This window comes from Macaca thibetana, chromosome 1, assembly GCF_024542745.1.
Source record: "Macaca thibetana thibetana isolate TM-01 chromosome 1, ASM2454274v1, whole genome shotgun sequence".
Classification (NCBI taxonomy): domain Eukaryota; kingdom Metazoa; phylum Chordata; class Mammalia; order Primates; family Cercopithecidae; genus Macaca; species Macaca thibetana.
This window is the reverse complement of record NC_065578.1, coordinates 112666423-112689624: the sequence shown is the minus strand read 5'-3', so window position 1 is coordinate 112689624 and position 23202 is coordinate 112666423. Positions and strand designations below refer to the sequence as shown.

General features: G+C 39.1%; 1 protein-coding gene across 1 annotated transcript in view; it reads left to right on the top strand.

Moving 5' to 3' along the window:
- The first annotated feature begins 489 nt into the window (after nt 1–489).
- ST7L (suppression of tumorigenicity 7 like) overlaps nt 490–23202 on the top strand; it is an 843199-nt gene continuing 820486 nt past the window's right edge. Inside the window, exon 1 of the mRNA XM_050747420.1 lies at nt 490–510. The gene's annotated coding sequence lies outside the window, so the exon portion shown is untranslated. The remainder of the gene's footprint in view (nt 511–23202) is intronic.

The window sequence follows — 23202 nt, the reverse complement described above, 5'->3', positions numbered from 1 at the left end:
GCAAAGGCTAGAAATTGAAGTCATCTTAACCGAAGTCCAGGCCTCTTTCATTCCCATGGCAATCAGTCTGTATGTGCTGTAGGTAATTTTGCTTTGAAGTATTTCTGGAATCTGATGTTTATTCTTCATTTTCATTGCCTCACTCTAATCCAGACCTCCTCTGATTTGTTTCTGGACCATCAGAACAACTTTCCAGCTTGTCCTTCTAGCGGCACATAATCTTCCACTTTTAATCCATCTTATATACTTTGTAAATGGCAAATTAATCTACCCTAAACACAACTTTCACTTTCCTCTATAGGGAGGCTCAACAGCTCATGGACTTCAAGACCCTCCGTGATCTGTTTTCCCTTATGTCCTCCTCAATATACATTTTTTTTTTCCAAGACAGAGTTTTGCTCTTGTTGCCCAGGCTGGAGGGCAATGGCAAAGTCTCGGCTCACTGCAACCTCTGCCAGCCTAGTTCAAGCAATTCTCCTGCCTCAGCCTCTCAAGTAGCTGGGATTACAGGTGACTGCCACCAAGCCCAGCTAATTTTTGTATTTTTAGTAGAAACAGGGTTTCACCATGTTGGTCAGGCTGGTCTCGAACTCCTGACCTCAGGTGATCCGCCTGCCTCGGCCTCCCAAAGTGTTGGGATTACAGGTGTGAGCCACTGTACCTGGCCTCAATTTTATCTCATTGGTTCTGAATATTTTTTCTGTGATGTGGTCAAGGCCTTTTCTACACAAGCCCACAAACAAACAATAATCCCTGCTAGCTATTCCTTGGCCTTCTTGCCTGGCATGCCCTCTTTTCCCCCTGTATCATTTAAAATTCAGCAACAAGTTCAAACCCTAGTTCCAACCCTTGCTTTTTCTGAATTATGTCATTTGACCAACATCTGACTCTTTTTTTCAATAAGCAAAGCACTGTGCTATCCCAGTGTATGGTTCATTCAACCCTGAATGAGGACATACAAAGGTCATAGTGCTGGAGGGTAGGCTCCCATGTCAGATATCCTCTTTTGAGAATGTGACATTGGGTGAGTTATTTAATCTTTCTTAGCCTCAGTTTATTAATCTGTAAAATGGGGATAATAATAGGACCTACTTCATGGAGTAGGTGCTATTAGGTTGAGAGAAGAAATAAGACAATCCAAATGAAATACTGAACATTATGCCAGATACGGCAGTGCCCAATAAATGTTATCTGTTATAATTCATTAGACATTTGCTGAGTCCAGGCTCATGGGCTCTACCTACAGGGGTTCACGATCCAGGGGAAGAGAGAGACTTGATGTGTGTATGTGCATGTGTGCATGTGCAGGACTGGGGAGGTGGCCTTGAGGATGGCACTGAAAGGTAGTGGTACCTTTAACCATCGTAACTAAGGAACTCAGGAGGACAGTTGGGTTAGTGAAGAAAGGATACTGTGGTTAGTTAGGAAGATGTTAAGTTTAAGGTGCTAGCAGGACATCAGTGAAACCATGCTTGTCACCTATATTCAGTTTTCCCCTCCAGATCTGCTTTCCATCCTTCTCCATCTGCCCTGGGCCTCAGGAGTACTGATCTGAAGGGCTACAGCCATAGCCTCCTGTGCCTCTGGCTTCTGTTTGAGTTTAGCTGATGGGGAGCCTAGCAGGAAATAAGGAGGGGGAAGAATGGAGCCGGGGTATTTATTTCTCTGGTTTCTTCCCAGCGAGACCACCGTCAGGCTGGCTGCATCCCCTGAGAGGAAATCACAGTTCTCTCAAAGCAGCCTACTCTTCCCAACTTTCTCTCCTTCTTGGTTCTGGTAATTTCTCCCTCCTCTTATCCTTTCAGATTCCGGGCTAGTAAAAGCCCAGCTCACAGTAGCCCCTCATGGTTCTCCTCTTGCCTAAATCTTTGTAAGTAGACTCTTTGCAAACAAACCCTCTCTGAATTATCCCAATTTAAATGTGCCTTCTGTTTCCTGTTGAGATGTTGAGTGATATATCATGTTGGTCTGGCCATTTGGATTTCAGGTCTAGAATTTGGAAGAGAGATTAGGATTGGAAATACAGATTATGGAGTCCAGGTGAAATAGGGAGAGTGAATGAGATTGCTAACTGAGGGGAAGTAGATGGGGAATGAGCATTAAAGGCAGACCCTGGGGGACTTCTGTCTACTCCAAACAGTGAGTAAAAGAACACTTCGAGAGTGAAAGTAATAATTTTTCTTATGACTCAGATCCTCCTAACAACCATCAGGCCCTGTTGACACCTTAAACTCAACATTTCCCTTCCAGAAGATGTAGAAATGTTATAATCCTACTGATGGGGCAGTCATTTAAAAACATTGTCAGGGTACTTGACAACTTGGACTTGTCTTGGAAATAGATTCTGAGTAAATTATGCATACCTTTATGTATAGGAACTTAATTTTTCTAATTTTTTAGTTTTATTTTTTAATAGGCAATGCATTGACATAATTCAAAAAGTAAAAATAAAAATAAAAAGATACACATTGAGAGTAGCTTTTCCACCTGTCCCACTTACCTTATTTCTCATCCCCCTCTTTCTATAGTACCATTTCCTATAAATTGCTTGTAAAATATACAGGTATATCTTAAAGATATTGTGGGTTCAGTTTCAGGCAATCACAATACAGCAAGTATCACAATAAAGTGAGTCACACAAAATTTTGTTTCCCAGTACATCTAAAAGTTATGTTTACACTATTCTTTAGTCTATTAAGTGTGCAATAGCATTATGTCTTTAAGAACAATATACATACATTATTTTTTAAATACTTTATTGCTAAAATATCCTAACAAACATCTGAGCCTTCAGCGACTCCTAATCTTTTTGCTGGTGGAGGGTCTTGCCTTGTATGTGGATGGTTGCTGACTTAACACAGTGGTGGTTGTTGAAGGTCGGTGGCTGTAGCAATTTCTTAAAATAAGATAACAGTGAAGTTTGCCACTTTGACTCTTCCTTTCACTAAAGATTTCTCTGTAGCATGTGATGCTGTTTGATGCTTTTGCCCACATTAGAACTTCTTTCAAAATTGGAGTTAATCCTTTCAAACCCTGCCACTGCTTTATCAACTAAGTTTATGTAATACTCTAAATCTTTTGTTGTCATTTAACAATGTTCATAGCATCTACACCAGGAGTAGTTTCTATTCAAGAACCTACTTTCTTTGCTCATCCATAAGAAGGAACTCCTGATCTGTTCAAGTCTTATCACGAGATTGCAGCCATTCAGTCCCATCTTCAGGCTCCACTTCTAATTCTAGTTCTCTTGTTATTTTCACCACATCTGCAGTTATTGCCTCTAACGAAGTCTTGAGCCTCTCAAAGTCACCCATGAGAGTTGGAATCAAATTCTTCCAAATTGTTATTAATGTTGATATTTTGACTTCTTCCCCATGAATTATGAATGTTCGTAATGTCATTTAGAATGATGAATCTTTTCCAGAAGGTTTTCAATTTGCTTTGCCCAGATCCATAGAAAAAAATCACTATCTGTGGTAGCTATAGCCTTACCAAATGTATTTCTTAAATAATAAGACTTAAAAGCCTAAATTACTCCCCAACCCATGGGCTGCAGAATGGATATTGTGTTAGTAGGTATGAAAACAACATTCATCTCCTTGTACATCTCCATCAGAGATAATTCTGTAGACCCCAGGATTTTCAGAATGTCAAATAAGCATTGGCTTCAGCTGTTGCACTATCACCAGCATTATCACCAGCTGGATCCCCTAAGAGGAGAGCCAGCCTGTCCTTTGAAGCTTTGAAATTAGGCATTGACTTCTCCTCTCTAGCTATGAAGGTCTTAGATGGTGCCTTCTTCCGATAGAAGGCTGTTTGGTCTACATTGAAAATCTGTTGTTCAGTGTCACCACCTTCATCAACTATCATCTTAGCTAGATCTTCCAGATCACCTGAGGCAGCTTCTACCTCAGCAGTTGCACTTTTCTATTTTGGAGATGGCTTCTTTCCGTAAACCTTATGAACCAACCTTGGTTAGCTTCAAACTTTTCTTCTGCAGCTTCCTCACCTCTCTTAGCCTTAATAGAACAAAAGAGAGTTAGAACCTTGCTCTGGATTAGGCTCTGGCTTAAGGGAATATTGAGAGTGGTTTGATCTTCTATCCAGACCACTAAAGCTTTCTCCACATCAGCAATAAGGCTTTTTGCTTTCTTATCATTTATGTGTTTACTGAAGTAATATTTTTAAGAACCTTTCCTTTGCATTCACAAATTGGCTAACTGGTACAAGAAGCCTAGCTTGTGGCCTCTCTTAGATTTGGACATGCCTTCCTCACTAAGCTTAATCATTTCTAGCTTTTTGAAGTGAGGGACACGAGACTCTTCCTTTGATGTGAACACTTAGATGCCATTGCAGGGTTATTAATTGGCCTAGTTTGTTGTGTGTTGAACACATAGAGAGGCCCAAGATGAGAGAGAGAGCGGGAAGAATGGTCAGTCAATGGAGCAGTCAAAAGACCGGCAATTTATTAAATGTTCTGTCTGATATGGGTGTGGTAATGCAGCTCCCCCAAACAATAGTAACATAAAGATCACTGATTACAGATCATTATAACAGATATAATAATAATGAAAAACTTTGAAATATTGTGAGAATTACCAAAATGTGACACAGAGACACAAAGTGAGCATATGCTCTTGAAAAATGACACCAAATACATTTGGGTGAGGCAGGGTTGCCACAAACCTTCATTTGTAAAAAATGCAATATCTGCAAAGTACAACAAAGCAATGTGCTATGAAATGAGGAATGCCTGTATTCTTTCCTGTTTCTTCATGTAAAAATATAAGCTAGCATGATATATTCTTATTTTCCCTTTTTCTTATCCAAAAGGTATTATACTAGATGACTACATCTTGTTTTTGTGACTTAACAGTATATCCTGGAGATCATTTCCTCTTTCTTTAGAGTGCTTCCTCATGTTTTGTGTAACTGTACAGAATTCCATAGAGGAGAGGTACCACTGTTTATTGACTCAGAAGGTAGAGGAGCTTTGATGAGTGCTCTGCCTACCAAACTCAAGTCCCTAACTACAGCTCTCAAACCCTTTCCCCTCCCTGAAAACATGAGTGCCCAATTCCTACCCACCTATCTTCAGGGATTTCTCTCCCTCTAAGAAGAAAAAAATTGAGGGCTTCAGAAGGAGCTTCCTCGATTTGTTGCTATCGAATATAAAAAACCACCTACATCTATGCCTACCCTCCTCCTTTCATAGGCTGCAACACAGGACACTTTCTACCTGCTGTTGAATGCCGATCCTTTCCCCTCTGGCTAGGATCTCATCTCCTTTCAGTCTTCTCAGGACTCTACTATTGACCCTAGTTTCCCTCTTGGATATTAAAGTTTCTTCCTTACATCTGGATCCCATAAAAATACAATTAACCCTCCTCCCCACCCCCTTGACTTCTCTCTCTAGCTACTGCCTTATCTATCCCTCTCCTCTTCTTCAGAGCCAGATTTCTCAGAAGAGTTGTCCATAGTCAAAGTTTTGATTTCCCTGCTTGCTTTTCATCCATTTCAGCCCAATTCCACCCCATCACCACACTCAGGCTTTTCACAATATGTTCCCAATGACCTTCAGATCACTCAACAAGTATATGTTTTAGTTTTAGCTTTAGTTGACTTCTCAGCAACATTTGATACCCTTTATGAGTCTCTCTTTTGGAAATACTCTGATGACACTATATTCCTGGATTTTCTCTTACACCTCTGGCTGCCACTTCTCCATATAATGGGGATGATTCTCAGTCCATAGTTACATGTTCAACAAATAAAACTAGAACTGGAGTGAGTTGAGTGAAGCATTCACCTTGGGTGTAAAATTAAGGGTGCACACAAACTCAGTAAACAAGGTGAATAATATTTTAATGCAATATGTTTTTAAAAATCCAATTAATGTAAAAAATCCACATTGAACAAAATATCAAAATTTTAAATGAAAACCAGTGCTATCTGATTCAGATTGGAGCCTAAGGCAAATGGAAAAATGTATGCCTCTGTATACATGTTTTTATGTGGTTTGTAATGGTCAATTTGTTGCCTGAACATTAACATAGGTAGAAAAATATTGAAAAATTGAAGAGTAGGTATATTACCACATTAAGTTTAAATATATTTTATCTGTACCAAAAGGAATTCTGATTTTACTTCAATTTAATTAAAATTTATTTAGATCATCACTTGAAGATAATTTATTCCTTTTTTTTTTTTTTTTTTTTTTTTTTTTTGAGACACAGTCTTGCTCTGTCGCCCAGGCTAGAGTGCAGTGGCGCAATCTTGGCTCAATGCAACCTCCGCCTCCTGGGTTCAAGCAATTCTCCTGCCTCAGCCTCCTGAGTAGCTGGGACTACAGGTGCACGCCGCCATGCCCGGCTAATTTTTTGTATTTTAGTAGAGATGAGGTTTCAACGTGTTGCTCAGGCTGGTCTGGAACTCCTGTGCTCAGGCAATCTGCCTGCCTCAGCCTCCCAAAGTGCTAGGATTACAGGCGTGAGCCACCGCTCCCAGCCAGTAATGAAAATTTTATTGATGAGTTTGCTCCCATGAAAGCCAGGGGCACGTGTTTCCTTTCACCTTAGACATCCATATGGCACATCATGGAACTGTTTAAAATAATGGCATTTTAATTCTAATTTTTAAAGCAAAGTGCAGACTTTTTGCTACTGTCCCACCAGCATGGTGAGAACTTTAACTTCAGTTATTTTTGAGCTTCCCATCCTAGAGCTGGGCAAAGATCTGGAAGCCATATATATCACCAGGGCACTGAGAGAACCCTCTGACCAGTGGCCATAGACTCTCTCTATCTGCAGAATACACTCACCCAGATCTACTTGGGGCCTTCAGGCCCAGAGGTTCTGCTGCATCTAAGGACTCTGACAGGCCCTAGGATGTTCAGATTGAGGGCTTGAGCCACCCGTGGATCTTCACAGTTCACCCTGCCTTGGAGCTTCTCTGTGACTTCTTGACACTTACCGAAAATTACAAGAAGTTTACCTTCAGGATTCTTTTGCTTTAGGCCCTACCAAGACCCCTGAAGCCAGGAAAATAAAACCAGGCTATCAGCTTAAAATGGGAGAAAAGGGAAAAATAAGAGTGAGAAAAAACAATAATTAATATTCCATAGATGATCCTGTCACATGAGCCTCGTCTGCAGGCTCATCTTCTTCCCACTGATCATCCAGCATCCGGGTTCCCTAAGCTCCCACTCTGTTTTCTCCCCAGGCAATTTCATCTGCTTTCCTGGCTGTAGTTGCCATCCATAAGCCTATGACTCCCTGATTTGTTTCTCTGGCCTAGACCCCTACACTGAGCCCCAGAGCAATACATCCAACTGCTTCTTGATACCTCCATTTGGACATCTCTCATCCCAACATCAAACTAAATATGCTCAGGGCCACATTCACTATCTTCTCCCTCTAATCCAGTCATTTCCCAGTGCAGTTAGGGGATGGTAGTCACACTTTGCACCTCCTGCTCCCTTCTCTTCTGTTTCCAATTCATCCCTGAATCCTGTCCACTTCCACTCTTTTTTTTTTTTTTTTGAGATGGAGTCTCGCTTCATTGCCCAGGCTGGAGTGCAGTGGCGCCATCTCAGCTCACTGCAAGCTCCGCCTCCCGGGTTCACGCCATTCTCCTGCCTCAGCCTCCGAGTAGCTGGGACTACAGGCACCCGCCACCACGCCCGGCTAATTTTTTTTTTTTTGTATTTTAGTAGAGACGGGGGTTTCACCATGTTAGCCAGGATGGTCTCGATCTCTTGACCTCGTGATCCGCGCCCGCCTTGGCCTCCCAAAGTGCTGGGATTACAGGCGTGAGCCACAGCGCCCGGCTCCACTCTTACATAGTTCTAAAATTCTAAATGGTTCCATTTCCACTGCCTCCACTCTAGTCTTACCTACCGTCATCTCTCCCCTAGACTGTTGTGAAAACCTTTTAACTGATCTTCTGCTCTGGGCCTGCTTCAGTATTTACCATACCCTCAGAAACACAGATCTGAACATGTCACCTCTGGCTTCAACTCTTCAAAGGCTTTCTGTTGCTTCTGGAAATAGACCAAAATATGTGCTGGCCCTGCTTGTCTGGTCTCCGTTCACTTCTCTCACCCCACATCTCACCTTGTTCCTTCTTTCTCCCCTTTGCTCCCTGAGCTCCAGCCACATAAACCGTTCTTTCCTTCAGCACCTGTTTCTCATTTTGTCATGACGTACTACTCATTTATATGATTATGTGATTAATGTCTTCCTCTCCCTCTGGACTGTGTGCTCTATGAGAACAGAGGCTGCATGTCCCCAAGACCTCACACAGAACCAGCGATATTGTAATAAATGTATTTTATTTATGAATATGTTTTGTGGGAAAAGTAATAAATATATTGCTTATATTTCTTTGAGAATTAGGCCATTCTGAAGTTTAGAAGTATATTTGTAATGAATTTTTGTTTTTCAATAACATTTATAGAGAATTATAGTGTTCCAGACACTGTTTTTAAGTGCTTTACTATTAACTTAGTTAATCCTCACTGTAAGCCTAGAGGTCAAGGCTATTATTATCCCTATTGTAAAGATGCTGAAACTGAAGCACAGGGAGGTCAAGTAACTTGAACACTCATGGTCTCACAGCTAGTAGGAAGTGGAAGGAGGGCTCTAACCCCAAAACGTTGTACTGGACTCTATGTTTATTCAGCAAATACTTACTGAGCAAAGTGCCAGGCACTGTGACAGGAATGGGCTAGGACATCTCAAAAGAGCAAAGTGTAAAAGAGATTAATGGTGTTTGAGTGTAAAAGATGCTATACTGAGTAGATATCCCATTTTATTGGGTCCTCTCAGAATGGAATAAGCTAAGTATTATTATGCCCGTTGTATAGATAAGAAAGATGAGACTAACAGAGTTGGCATAATTGGTTGAAGGTCACATAAGCAGTAATGAGACATAGCTGGAATTCAAACCCAAGTCAGGATGACTCTAAAGCCAGTGCTCTTTCCACCCCGTGAAGCTGCCTCCACAGAAAGTTGTTTGAGACTGCTTCCTTTCCATCACAGATTGATTAATTGATGAATCTACTGCTTCAGTGTGCATAAGAATCACTTGAAAAGCTTGTTGAAATCAGAGATGTCTGGGTTTCACCCTTAGAGATTTTGGTGTGGAGTAGGACTCTTTAATCTGCAGTAAGCCCACCCACCTCCCAGGTGACTCTAGTAGTTCCAAAATTTTAGTGGCATGATTCTAAAACTTCAGCACTATCAGAATCAGCCAGAAGGGTGGATAAACCAGAGACTGTTGGGCTCTACTCCAAGAGACTTTCTGATTCAGAAGGTCTAGAGTGTCAGAATTTTCATTTCTAAGTTCCTGAGCAAGGCAGGGACCAGCTTTTGAGATCCACTGTGTCCTACGACAAGACTCTGAGAGACACTTCACTGGTTATATAATTCTTCTTGATTCCACCAATTTTGAAGCAATTTCTAAAATATACATGCCTCCACTGTGTCATATCTTCATACCCCTTTCTTTGAGAAATGTGGAGAATGGCAGGTTTCGGGACCTAGAGAATACTATCTTGGGATAAAATCTTTCAGCAGCTTGAGATGAAAAATCTACTCTCCTTTTCTTTTTCTTTTTTTTTTTTTTTTTTTTTTTTTGTTTTTTTTTTTTTTTTGGTTTTTTTTCTTTTTTTGAGACGAAGTTTCACTGTTGTCACCCAGGCTGGAGTTCAATGGTACGATCTTGGCTCACTGCAACCTCCACTTCCCAGGTTCAAGCAATTCTCCTGCCTCAACTTCCCGAGTAGCTCAGATTACAGGCTCCCACCACCACGCCTGGCTATTCTTTGTATTTTTAGTAGAGATGAAGTTTCACCATGTTGGCCAGGCTGGTCTCGAACTCCTGACCTCAGGTAATCCACCTGCCTTGGCCTCCCAAAGAGCTGGGATTATAGGTGTGAACAACCGCACCTGGACTTTTGTTGTTGTTGTTGAGACAAGTTCTTACTCTGTCACCCAGGCTGGAGTGCATTTTTTTTTTTTTTTTTTGAGACAAGGTCTTGCTCTGTTACCCGGACTGGAGTGCAGTCGCACAAACATGGCTCACTGCAGCCTTGACCTCCTGGGCTCAAGCAATCCTACTACCTCAGCCTCCCAGGTAGCCGAGACTATAGGCATGTACCAGCAAGCCTGGCTTATTTATTTATTTCTTTAGGTAGACATGAGGTCTCATTATGTTTCTCAGGCTTGTCTTAAAATCCTGGGCTCAAGGGATCCTCCCATCTCAGCCTCAAAGTGCTGGGATTACAGGTGTTAGCCACTGTGCCTAGCCAGAAAATCTAGTTTCAAAATGGTGCAGTGTTTGTATAAAACTTCAAAGTATTAGAAGCCTCAAAATAAGATTGATTCTAGACAAGAAATAGCAAAAGCAGTGCTTTTTTTCCCCTGCCTATACTGCCTTAAGATTTAAAAAGCAGGGAACTTTATTTTTTGTCACACATATGTATATTTGTGACAAATATAGTATATATATTTGTGAGTTTCTCAATAAAATATAATTTGCATTTAAAGTCATTTAGCTTTTGGCAAACAGGAGGATACCATGTCAGACATATTTAATTTCATATGGGGGGATATTTTAAATTGAAAATAAAAATAGGATTAAAAATTTTAATCTTATACTGTTCCTCTGGGAAAATCATTTTGTCTTAGATGTCTTAATACTGCTTAAGATGCAAAAAGATAAAGTGTTTGTGAGAGAGAGAGAGAGAGAGAGTGTGTGTGTGTGTGTGTGTGTGTGTGTGAGGCTTGCTTGGTTTTGTGGTTCAAACTCATGAAAGTGCACAAGGTAACTAAACAGCATAAAGGATGATGATTCCATGATTCAGGGCCCATTCATGTGATGAATTTTTGAGATATGTTAGGTAATCTTTTCAGTGTATGTGATCTATGAAGATATTTTCCATAAAGGCATTTGGCAAATGAGTTTCCGATGAAATGTACTTCTAGACTTCAGTATCTTCAGAAATAATTCAGTCCTTTCAGATTTTGGAATTACATAGAAGATTTATGTTTCTCATAGGCATCCATGAGGAGAGCTGTCAACATCTCATCTTCAGAAAACCTTTGTAAACATCACTGTCTCCATAAAGCTTTCTTTTCTTGCCCATAAGCACCTCACTCCCAGCAATGGACTCACACCCTCCCTTGAATTCCACTTCACTGTTATAATGAACAGACATCTGACGTTATTGACTGAAATTGATTGGCTTTACTGACTGAAAATCAACTCAACTTTATTCATTATCCCTTTTTTTTCTTTTACTACTCAGCTTAAATGCAAATAACTCTTCTTTCCTACAGCTATCTACAGGAAGTGAGTATTTTAAAATTACCAATCAAATGTCTTGGTGTGTAGGGAATTATACTTTTGCAGACTCTTGATGATTAAGTCTTCTGAGAATGCCAATGGGCATGAAAAGTTTATCCTTTTCTCTATTCAAATAGACCCCACTTAAGGCAAATTTTTAGTTAGATAGCAGAGAAATGCACTCTCTTAAGTACAAGGCTGGTCTAACGCAACTGTCTTACGTATGGCCGAAGTGTTTGAGGACACAGTTGCCAGGCACATGGGCTCTGGAACCAGACTGCATGAGTTCAGTTCTGGTTCCAACAGTTACTAGCTGTGTGACATTGTGCAAGTTACTTACCTTCTCTGTCTCATCTGTGACATTAGATTCTAATAGTACCTACTTCAAAGAGTTATGAGGATTATATGTAAACAGCACTTAGAACAGTGCCTTAAATATAATAAATGTTCAGTAAGTATTAGCTGTGATTGTGTTGTTATAATTGTTACTAAAAAGTTTATATCGTGTTAAAGAATGAGGAGCAATTTGATTCTGAAGGGATAAGTATTAACAATGGTTTGTTTACTATAAAATGGCATGAACGCCTATTTAAAGGAAAATAGATTATTAGTTTACTTGATCCCAAATTAAAATGAGAAAGTTTCTTTCTGTAAAACCTACTACTTATTGCCAAGAAATATAACAAATGTCATAAAATGTGTAACAAACACAATATAGCTTAAAAACATCTCTTAAAAAAACAACCTGGGTTGTAGTTATGAACAGACGCCATGACATTTTTACCTTGAGACATTTGCTGAGAGGGAAGCACAATTATATAATGAAACATAATGAATGCATATTAATTTATTTATACTGCAACTTATTCCAGAAAGGAATAGAGGCTGCTATAACTAGTGAATCATAAGAGAAAACATAAGAAATCTTCTAATGCAATGGGCTAGCTCTCAATGCATATAAAACATGTTGTAAAAAATATTGAAAAGAAATATAAATAAATAAGAATAGAAAATGCTCCTTCTACATTTTTATTAGTGGCACAACATTTTCTTTCTTGAAGTATCAGTGTTTCATTTGAATCTTTCCCATCCCTCATTCCTCATATTCAATTGGTAGCCATGACCTATTAGTTTCACCGTAGCCTTATTTCTTAGATCCAGATCTTTTACCTGTTTCTACTGCCAATACCCTACTTCACATTACCTCTTTAATATTAATAGTTTTTCATTCGCCTCTTTTCCCTCTCTCCTCTTTCCATCCTCCTTGCCTTCTCTTCTACCACCATAATCTACCCAACACAGTGCTACAGGATTAATTTTTCTAAAGTACATCTCTGGTCTTGTCATTTGCCTGCTTAAAAACCTTTTAGTGACTTCTTATTACTTTATATTTTTGATACATTTTATTTGTACCTCTTTTTTGTCAATGTTTTCTATTTCACAGTATAATAAATTTTGTATATATTTGAGCATCTCTACTAGTAAGTATGTTCCTTGCATTGTTTTTTCCACAGAACCTAGCACATTCTCCTAAAATATCAGTGAATGTTGAACAAAAAGAAGTAAGTAGGCCAGGTACAGTGGCTTGTGCGTATAATCCGAGCACTTTGGGAGGCTGAGGAGGGAGGATGGCTTGAGGCCAGGAGTTTAAGACCAGCCTGGGCAGCACAGCAAGACCCTGTCTCTACAAAAAAAGAAAAAAAAAAAAGATGTACTGGGCTTGGTGGTGTGTGAACCAGAAGACCTAGCTACTTGGGAGGCAGAAGTGGGAGGGTCACTTGTGCCTAGGAGGTCAAAGCTGCAGTGAGCCCAGGCTGGACTTCACCACCACACTCCAGCCTGGGGGCAACAGAGTGAGATTTTGTCAAAGGAAAAAAAAAAAAAAAAAAAAAAAAAAAAAAAAAAAAAAAAAAGTAAAAGAAGTAAATAAAATCTTAGAAGAAAATAATCTTGTTAGGCATTTAGCATTTCTTTTTCTTCTCTTTTCTGAGACAGGCTCTCACTTTGTCACCCAGGTTGGAGTGCAGTGGCACGATCACGGCTCACTGCAGTCTCAACCTCCCAGGCTCAAGCAATCCTTCTGCCTCAGCACCCCCAAACAGCTGGAACTACAGGCACGCACCACCACACCGGCTAATTTTTTATATTTTTAGAGACCGGGTTGCACCATGTTGCTCAGGCTGGTCTTAAACTCCTGAGATTGAGCGATCCTCCTGCCTCAGCCTCCCAAAGTGCTGGGATTGTAGGCATGAGCCACCATGCCTGGCCTTGACAGGCATTTCTAACTACTACAACTATTTCTTTATGATGACATAATTTGATCAGGACAAAGAGAGATGTGAATCACCAAATTTAAAAAGTGTAACTAATCAAGACCTTAATTACAGATCCACAACACTTAATTTCTCTAAATTGAAAAGAACATATTTTCATCTTGTTGCCTGCTATGTAAGTATGCCAAATAAAATGTTAAGCAAAATTTAAGGAAAAAATTTTAAGGAAAGCCAGTAGAATGAAAAAACAAAAAATCTAATTGAAAATAACAAAATGTAAAAAGATACCATGACACTAGAGATTCTAATGAAAATGATAAACTGAAATACCCTTACATGTAAGGTAGTAAGCTGTTTACTAAGTTGAAAGCCTTTGAGAAAATGTATAATCACATGACCATTGAAAGAGTAATTCATTTGTGCATTTATGATTCTGCAAACAGTATTCTTGGCAATGTGCATTTAAATGTTGTGTGACCCCAGAGTACAGCTATATGAAGATGAATTTTTAGCTTGTATATAATGTGCATTGTAGCATGTTCAGTCTCAGAAGAAAATTCATCCAGGGATTTCATCAGATGTTAAAAAGAGCTTAGAAAAATAAGCAGTCGTTTTAATGACAGCTCAGGTAAGGTAAAGATAACCATCTCTAAGACTCTGAGTATCTATAATCATTGTAAGGATTAAGGTTTGTGTCTTTCCATATGATAGTAATACACACAGATACTTCTAGAGATTACAATTGTTGCACTACAAATCTCCAAAATATTTCTCTTCCTGATAACCTAAAAGTTTATTGAACTGAATTTGTATGGAAGACAGGAGCTTTATTATACATTCACATTTTGTGTAAAAGTTATCTTAAAAGCAAATCACCCCCTTCACCCCTTGAGTGTGGGCTGGGCTCAATGTCTCATTTCCAAAGAGTAGAGTGTGGGAAGGGAAAAACAGTAACCTTACAATGAAGAAAGCTGGCACACACCACTTCATCCAAGTGATGAAAGTTAACATCACTGGTGATGTCATGTGCATGTCATATCCCTCTGATGTATGAGAGGAGAAGGACACTTCATCTCTGTGGCATTCTTTCCAAAAACCGATAAACCCCAGCTCATCATGAGAAAAACATAAGACAAACCGAAACTGAGGGACACTCTATAAAATACCCGGCCAAGCTCTTCAAAATTGTCAAGGTCATGAAAAACAAGGGAAGACTGAGAAATTGTCACAACCAGAGGACATTAAGGAGACATAACAACTAAATGCAATGTGGTACGCTGGATTGGACCCTGAATCAGAAAGAGGACATTATTGGGGAAAGCTGTGAAATTCAAATAAAGTCTGGAGTTTAGTTAATAGTTATATGCCAATGTTGGTTTCTTAGTTTTAATAAATGTACTATGGTAATGTAAGATGTTAACAATAGGTGAAACTGGGTGAGAGTATGAGAACTCTGGGTAGTGCCTTTTCAACTTTTTGGTAAATCTAAAATTGTTACAAAATAAAAGTTTACTTAAAAAGAAACATTGTACAGCAGACATATGCCCACTGTCTGCCATTGTCAAAAGTTACATTATCATTCCAGGAGCACTTGGTTGACAATGGTGTTGAGTGAAATGGATAAGAAAATGGATAAGAGAAAGCAATTTAAAGAAAGGACATGGGGAAGCTTAAAGAAAATCAAAAAGCTTTGGAAACAATGTATAATATTACATTTTAAAAAAAAGAATTTGTTTTACTTTTTACATACAACCACAATGGAGCCAAGGTAATAAAAATTCACTTCCACTGTATTGTGAATCCATTGAAATACAAATAATCTCTATGTTTATGCTTTTCTGAGAAAAGACTCTGTCCTTCTGTTATCACGGCATAGACTCCTAAGCTGCTATTACCATCAGGGGAGAGCTATGTTTTGTTGGATTGGGTGTAACAACGTTGCAGCCTATATGCACCCCCTGGGAGAATATCTGAGCTTTTCAAGTTCTTAATAATAATAATAGGCCGGGCGCGGTGGCTCAAGCCTGTAATCCCAGCACTTTGGGAGGCTGAGGCGGGTGGATCACGAGGTCAGGAGATCGAGACCATCCTGGCTAACATTGTGAAACCCCGTCTCTACTAAAAATACAAAAAACTAGCCCGGCATGGTGGCGGGCGCCTGTAGTCCCAGCTACTCGGAGGCTGAGGCGGGAGAATGGCGTGAACCCAGGAGGCGGAGCTTGCAGTGAGCCGAGATCGCGCCACTGCACTCCAGCCTGGGCGACACAGCGAGACTCCGTCTCAAAAAAAAAAAAAAAAAAAAATAATAATAATAATAATTTTTTAAAACCCTAGAATTTGGCTGCTGGCTTTGTTTAAATGTGAACAAAGGGAAATACCATTTTTAAAACTCATATCCTAAAATTGATGAAAGTGGACCAGGACATAGCATTTGTCGCCCCACCTTTGTTCCCCCAGTGGCATATTATCATTGCTGAATATTCATGATGACCATGCCTAGCTGTTCTTAAATACACTAGTCCCCCTTTATCTTTGGGGTCAACGTTCCAAGACCCCCAGTGGATGACTGAAACTGCAAGTAACACCAAACCCTATATAAACTTCACTTTGTTTTTTTCTATACATACATACTAGTGATAAAGTTTAATTTATAAATTAGATACAATAAGAGGTTAACAATAACTAATAATAAAATAGAAAAATAATAAATAGAAAAATTTTTTAATTATGAATTGTTCATTTCTAGAATTTCACATTCAGTATTTTTGGACTGCAATTGTCCAAAGGTAAGTGAAGCTGTAGAAAGCAAAACTGTAGCTAAGGAGAGATTATTGTATTTACAATCATATAATTTTATTATTGACTTGGGAGGCTTGTTTATATTCTCATTGTAAAATTTACTCTTGATCTAAATAAGCAATTTTTGCTTCTTATTATCAGTTTACCTTTTACCACGCTCTTAACAGATTTTAATTCTTGTTATACATTGCAAATGCTAACATCATTAGTTAACCCATATGTTCCTTCCAAAGGGAATATTACGAGAACTACTGTATTTTCTGCATATGCATCTAGGCAAATGCCTTCATATCAAATCCGTTATTGAAAGATTCATTCTTCATCGTGCTGAGAAGATTATAGATATCTCCTATAATTTAGAAACTGTGTTCTGGTAGAGTTTGCCATTAGGTAAAACGTTGCCTATCAAGTCTTATTTTCCTGTGAATTCCAGTAATAAATGTTACATGCTTTTCAGTGTAGAAATAGAATGAAAGAGCGAAGTATCTTTGAAATAGGAAGAGCAATGACAAGGAGATGGGAGTACAGAATGTCACAACATCAGGATTCCATGTCCCTGACTCGTGGTGAGATGGAGGTGCAGAAAGACTGTGGCTGTGTTTGCTTTCCCAGGGCTTTCTTCCTGAGTACTTAAGTTCAATGGGACCTTGGTGGGAGAGGGGGGCCACTTCTGAAGAGCAGGGAGAAAGGAAGAAAGCCTACCATCTTTCCTTAATTTTCTTCTTTCCCTCGCCTGTGCCCTGGATATCAAGGCAAGACTGCTCAGAAGGCTAACCTCAAAGACTTGAACTCATTGGTATTGCTGGCTCTGCTCTTTGGAATAGGCTCTAGAACATCTGTGGTACTTCATACAGGGAATTGCAATATTTGCATTGTTACAGTATACAGGACAAGAATGTTATATTGTTATATATTCCAATGTTTCTGTTATTGAAATGCCAAATAATTTGTCTCCAACAAGATGTGCATGATTTTCCTTACATTAAAAAACATTTGTGTGACTTAAAAAGCAACTTTCCACGTAGCTAATTTTCTTTACATTAAAAACATTTCTGCTTCTAAGAGAGCAGTTTACTTCACTGTGAAGCTAGTATTCCTTGAACTATATTTGATTCAGGATGTGGACCTTTATAGGATCCATATTTTTCAGTAGTCTGCTTTCTGATGCTTTTATCTATTTTTGCCCATTTTGACTGTGCTGCATTTTCTGCCCTGACTAAGCATTTGCCAAGGAAGGCCACCAGAATGGAAACTAAAGAGTGGAGACTTCTTCTTACTTACTAATATTTGTATCTCTAGAGCCTAGCACAGTGCTTGGCACATAAAATATGTTTCATTCTTGCTATTTAAAATGTAGAAAAAATCATTTTCTTCTTTCTTTCTATGGATGTGTGTCACCATAGTGTGCACCAGAATTGAAGGTTCACCCTTTGGATCAATTGTGTGGGTGTCAAGGGTACTGCATCATTAATAGGTTCTCCAAAGTTGTGAGCAAATTTCCCCAATTTTTTTTCCTGTTGGCTTGACATGCATGGGTTCTTACAAATGACCCAATACTACACCAAATATCTATGACCTTTTGGTGTCTGTTATCCACTGTCCAATTTTTCTGAGGGCCATTTCATGTCAGACTTCTCATGTTATTGAGGTGTCTAGTTGCTTCTATTCCTGGCCTCATTTGCAGGAGAAGTAGAAAACCAATGGCCGCTTTTAGAGAATTGAGAGGAGTTACACCGGTGGTTAAAGTGACTCTGGTGAAGGGATTCAGCAAAGATACTTGAACCAGCCAAAATTGTGAACCAACTATTAGGTCATGTATACCATTCACCTCCATGGAAGGAATTCTATAGGTACAAATAAACCAATTGGAATTTTAAGACCGGTTAGTTGCAAGCTTCTCTATCAACTAAATTCCACTATGTAAACAGTAACACTTCCCAGTTCCAACATACCTTTTCCAATAATCTCAGTGTTGATGTTTGTGCTTCACTTTTGTAGAACATAACCCCTCCTCGTTTTCCCTTCTACTAACTTACCCATTTCCAGCTCAGCACCGTGTCCAGGTTCCTTGCACTTGCTCCCTTCTCCCTCATCCCCAATACTTTTCACTGTGGGTTTTTTTCTTTTTCCTGCTTTTTTTGTTTGCAACCAGCACTGTTTTGTGGAAAAATCTACTCGGTAGTATATGTCAAGGCTTCCCTTCTAATTCTTTGTGATGGATAAAGCTCCTTTTGTAACTCCTGCTGATGCACGGGGCTGAGAAGAGGAGGTCCATGTACTCCACTCTGCATATCCTTTTCTAGACCATTGTTCATCCAACTTGTGCCTCATCATGTTCAGTATTTCAAAGGCTCAAAAGCAACCCTTTTTCTATGTCAGTCTATGGATTATGTCTCTATAGCTCTTGTCCTTTCTCACTGCTACCATGAATACTCAAAAACTACCCAAACTAGGCCGGGTGCAGTGGCTCACGCCTGTAATCCCAGCACTTTGGGAGGCCGAGGTGAGCGGATCACAAGGTCAGGAGATTGAGACCATTCTGGCTAACACGGTGAAACCCCGTCTCTACTAAAAATACAAAAATTAGCCGGGCCTGGTGGTGGGCTCCTGTAGTCCCAGCTACTCGGGAGGCTGAGGCAGGAGACTGGTGTAAACATGAGAGGCGGAGCTTGCAGTGAGCCAAAGTCGCACCACTGCACTCCAGCCTGGGCGACAGAGCGAGACTCCTTGTCAAAAAATAAGTAAATAAATAAAAAATAAACTACCCAAACTATTTTTATGACATTCCAACTAGTCACTTTGATGCCAGCCTCGCCTTCTACTCTTAACCCACTGTCCAGCCAACATGCTGCTTATTTACACTAAAATGTTAATTTTGATCTAGTTTTCTAAACAAAAAAAATCAAAGATTTGCTTATTGAATAAAGCCCAAACTCAGTGTGGCATCCAAGACTCCCTACAATATGGCTCCAACATTTAACTCCAGCTTTACCTTTCAGCGTCCTCCTCTTCAACCGGCCTATCCTGTGTGTTGTTCCTGCCCTGTGGGATTTTCTGCTTTTCATAATGGTAGTAATACTTGCAATTTAATCCAGCATGATATTCCAGACATTGCAATTAAGCACTTCATATTTAATCAACTCAGCAACATGTAAGGTAGCAACTATTATCCCATTTTAACAGATGAAAACATTGTTACAGGGAGTTACAGAGACTCCCCAAATCACATTTAGAAAATGGCAGATCCAGATTTGAAGCCCATCTGTCTCCAAAGCCCATGCTTCCTTCTTTGTTTGAAATGTACTACTCTTTATTCATCAAAATTAATCATAACCCCCCAAAACCATCTCAAATGCACTTTCCTTTATGAAACCATTTTTCATCCCTCTGACCAAAAGGCATCACTCCTTCTCTGTACTTTTACAGTATCGTAGATGCTTTGCTTCAGCTTTTCAAAAGCCAAATTAACAATAGAATATGGTTGCTGCCCTACTGAAGCTTACCTACCACATGTTACTTACTGCCTTTTGTATTACCTTTGGACATAGTAGGCATTTATTACATGATTATTGCACTGAGTTGATACCATCCATCCATCCATTATCCACTAATACACTGGGTTATTTGTACAGAAGAAACTGACAAAATCCTTTCCCAGATCATCTTTCTCGGAATGCTGTAGGCATCTGAACCTCATTTTTACAGTTGCTATTTGTGTACAAACTATATGCTCCATACTCAAGAAATTTTTTGTTCACTAAAATAATAAACTATTTATTTCCTTACATATAATCAAAAGATTCATGTCACCAGTTGCTTTTTTAAAGTCTCACTTCTTATAAAATCTAATGTGAAGACAGCTTGTTTCTCACTCAACAGCACCGGGGAAAAACCAGGCGTGAGCAATAAGATGCGAAAGTGACAGTAAGTGGCAGAATCAGGATTTAAATCAAGGTACTTGATGTAAATGCCATAGTTCTTAACCAATATGCTACATTGTGTCACAAAATCATTGTCTAGCCATTTTGTTGCCTACAAATACAGTCGTGCTATTTTGACAATACTTTCTGGCCACTGGAATTAGAATTTGTGGTTTTCCAAAACAATTTAGCTGCTTATTGGTAATTTAAGATTTTTTTTCTTGTTTTGTTTTTGACATAGATAAAATATCTTACCACTTGTCCAAAGGGAATATCTTTTAACTTTGCTTAGACTGTACCTTTGATAAAGATTAATGCAAATAGTTGATTTTGTCATTTTTCTTATTACATTTCAGAAGGCAAGTTCAAGCTTGGAGGTTACCTTGCAGTCATCACTCTTGTATCGTCATGTGCCTATTTGTATAAAACTGAAGTTAAGCTGGGCGTGGTGGCTCCCACCTGTAATCCCAACACTTTGGGAGGCAGAAGGGTGGAGGATTGTTTGAGCCCAGGAGTTGGAGACCAGCCTGTGCAACAAAGTAAGACTCCATCTCTACAAAAAAAAAAATATTTTTTAATTAGCTGGGTGTGGTGGTACACGCCTGTGGTCCCAGCTACTTGGGAGGCTGAAGTGGGAGGACTGCTTGAGGCTGGCAGTTCAAGGATGCAATGAACCATGATCGTGCCTCTGCACTCCAGCCTGGACAACAGAGCAAGATACTGTATCAAATAATTAAAAATAAAAAAGCCTGAAGTGTAACTTAAAGAAGGAAGAATAATATTTAACTGCCTTCATGGTGGCTCATGCCTCTAATCCCAGCACTTTGGGAGGCCAAGGAAGGCAGATCACGAGGTCAGGAATCCAAGACTAGCCTGGCCAACATAGTGAAACCTCGTCTCTACTAAAAATACAAAAATTGGCTGGGTGTGGTGGCAGGTGCCTGTAATTCCAGCTACTCGGGAGGCTGAGGCAGGAGAATCTTTTGAATCCGGGAGACGGAGGTTGCAATGAGCCGAGATCGTGCCATCGCACTCCTCATTGATCATACAGTCGCCCTGTATGACAGGGCGAGACTCCATCTCAAAAAAAAAAAAAAAAAAAAAAAAACAGATTTTCTGAACCCAGAGATCTGGTTTGCAACCTGGTATAGTTCATATGGGAGATAAAAGATAAATTTACATTTTCCTGATATAAAAAGTTAATTAAAATAGACCTTACAATATTGCTTTTAGAAGAGCAAGCAAAAAAAAAAAAAAAAAAAGAATAGCAAGCAAATTTCTTCAGAACGTGCATACTGTTGTTCTTCATAAAATGGTCCTTCTTTATCACTGTAGTCTCTTTTCTCACCATTTTCTCCTCTCACTTCAATTATAGACAAACTAAACTTCTTTCTCAAAGACAAGATCTTTCTCACCTCTGCAACTGCACATGTCAATTTTTCCTTACCTATCTAACCTCTACTAGTCCTTCAGGACTATTCTCACGCTGCATCTCTTTCTTGCCTCCCAAACTCCCCCAATGTCAGGAATCCCTTTTATATCTCCCTGCTTATTTCCCATTGGTAGCACATGTCATGCTGATTTGTGATTGCCTCTTAACTTGCCTGTCTTCCCAATCAGCTTGTAAACTTGCTGAGGGCCAAAACTATGTCTTGTCCACATAGATTCCCAGGACGTTGGATGGTATTTGGACTATATAGTAGGCACTCCTAAGAAGACACAGTCATTCTAGACAGTAGCTTTGTATCTTTTCTCACTAAATATTGTTTCTCATGACCTTACTATTCCCTGACAAATTTGAAAGACTGATTTATAGTAGGTAGGTAGTATCCAAATTGTTAAAATACTTGGGGAACTGCCAGATTCCTTTTTACCATATGCATACTTTGCATCTGGATATTTTATTTGCTCAAGGATAATTCTCCTGGGAAGTAATATAGGCGTTCTTAGGGAGTACACCATCAAAAGAGATGGATCAGCCTAAATTAATCTGAGAAACTAAATATAACTGAGTGGAAAAAAATAACACTTACTGTTATTAAGAGGGAAAGCACACACTATATTTTGTTCTGTAATCAACTGCAAATTTACATTTGATAACTCTGGTTGTTGTTTAATCAAAAATGATTATCTTCCTTGATTAGGAGTATTTTTTAAGGAAAAGGAATTGCTAATTAGTTTGCTGACGCGCTGTTGAAGGTGTTTGCAATTAAATTGAGGAGGTAAAGAAAGCTGCAAATGATCCAAATGCTGAAATGTAGTTACTAAATATTGAAGGAGTTCCTCTTTCAAACTATGTGAAATTCTAAACTTTTAAAAAATACTCTAGTATATAAAATGCTGTCCCTATATGAAAAAAAATCTATGAATTCTTGGTAGAGACTAAAGAGGCTGATTGTTAAATACTTTGATTACATGTAAACCTAAAAAGGAAAGCAAATTGCTATTGTGTATTTAGATACAGTTAGATAAAGTCATGATATTAGACAATTTTGAGGTTGTTCATTCTCTTCATTAATATGGCATTGACTATAAATAACAGCTACTTCCTATTAAGTCACTTCAGACCTGGTATATGAATCTCCCCAAAGCTCTGAGGTTCACACATCATATGACTTTTATTTCTGTTATTCCTTTCACCTGGAGACACTACCAAAGGCATAATCTGTAATGATGCATTGGTTTCTTCAATAATAACATTTGAAGATGTCTGTGTCTTGAAAAATTTAATTGCCTAAGATTGATTTTTGCAATCTTAACCCCTTTTCAGTATATGGTTCAGTAGTGTTAACTACATGCACATTGTTGTGCAATAGATCCCTAAGACCTTTTCATCTTGCAAAACTAAACCTCTGCATCCA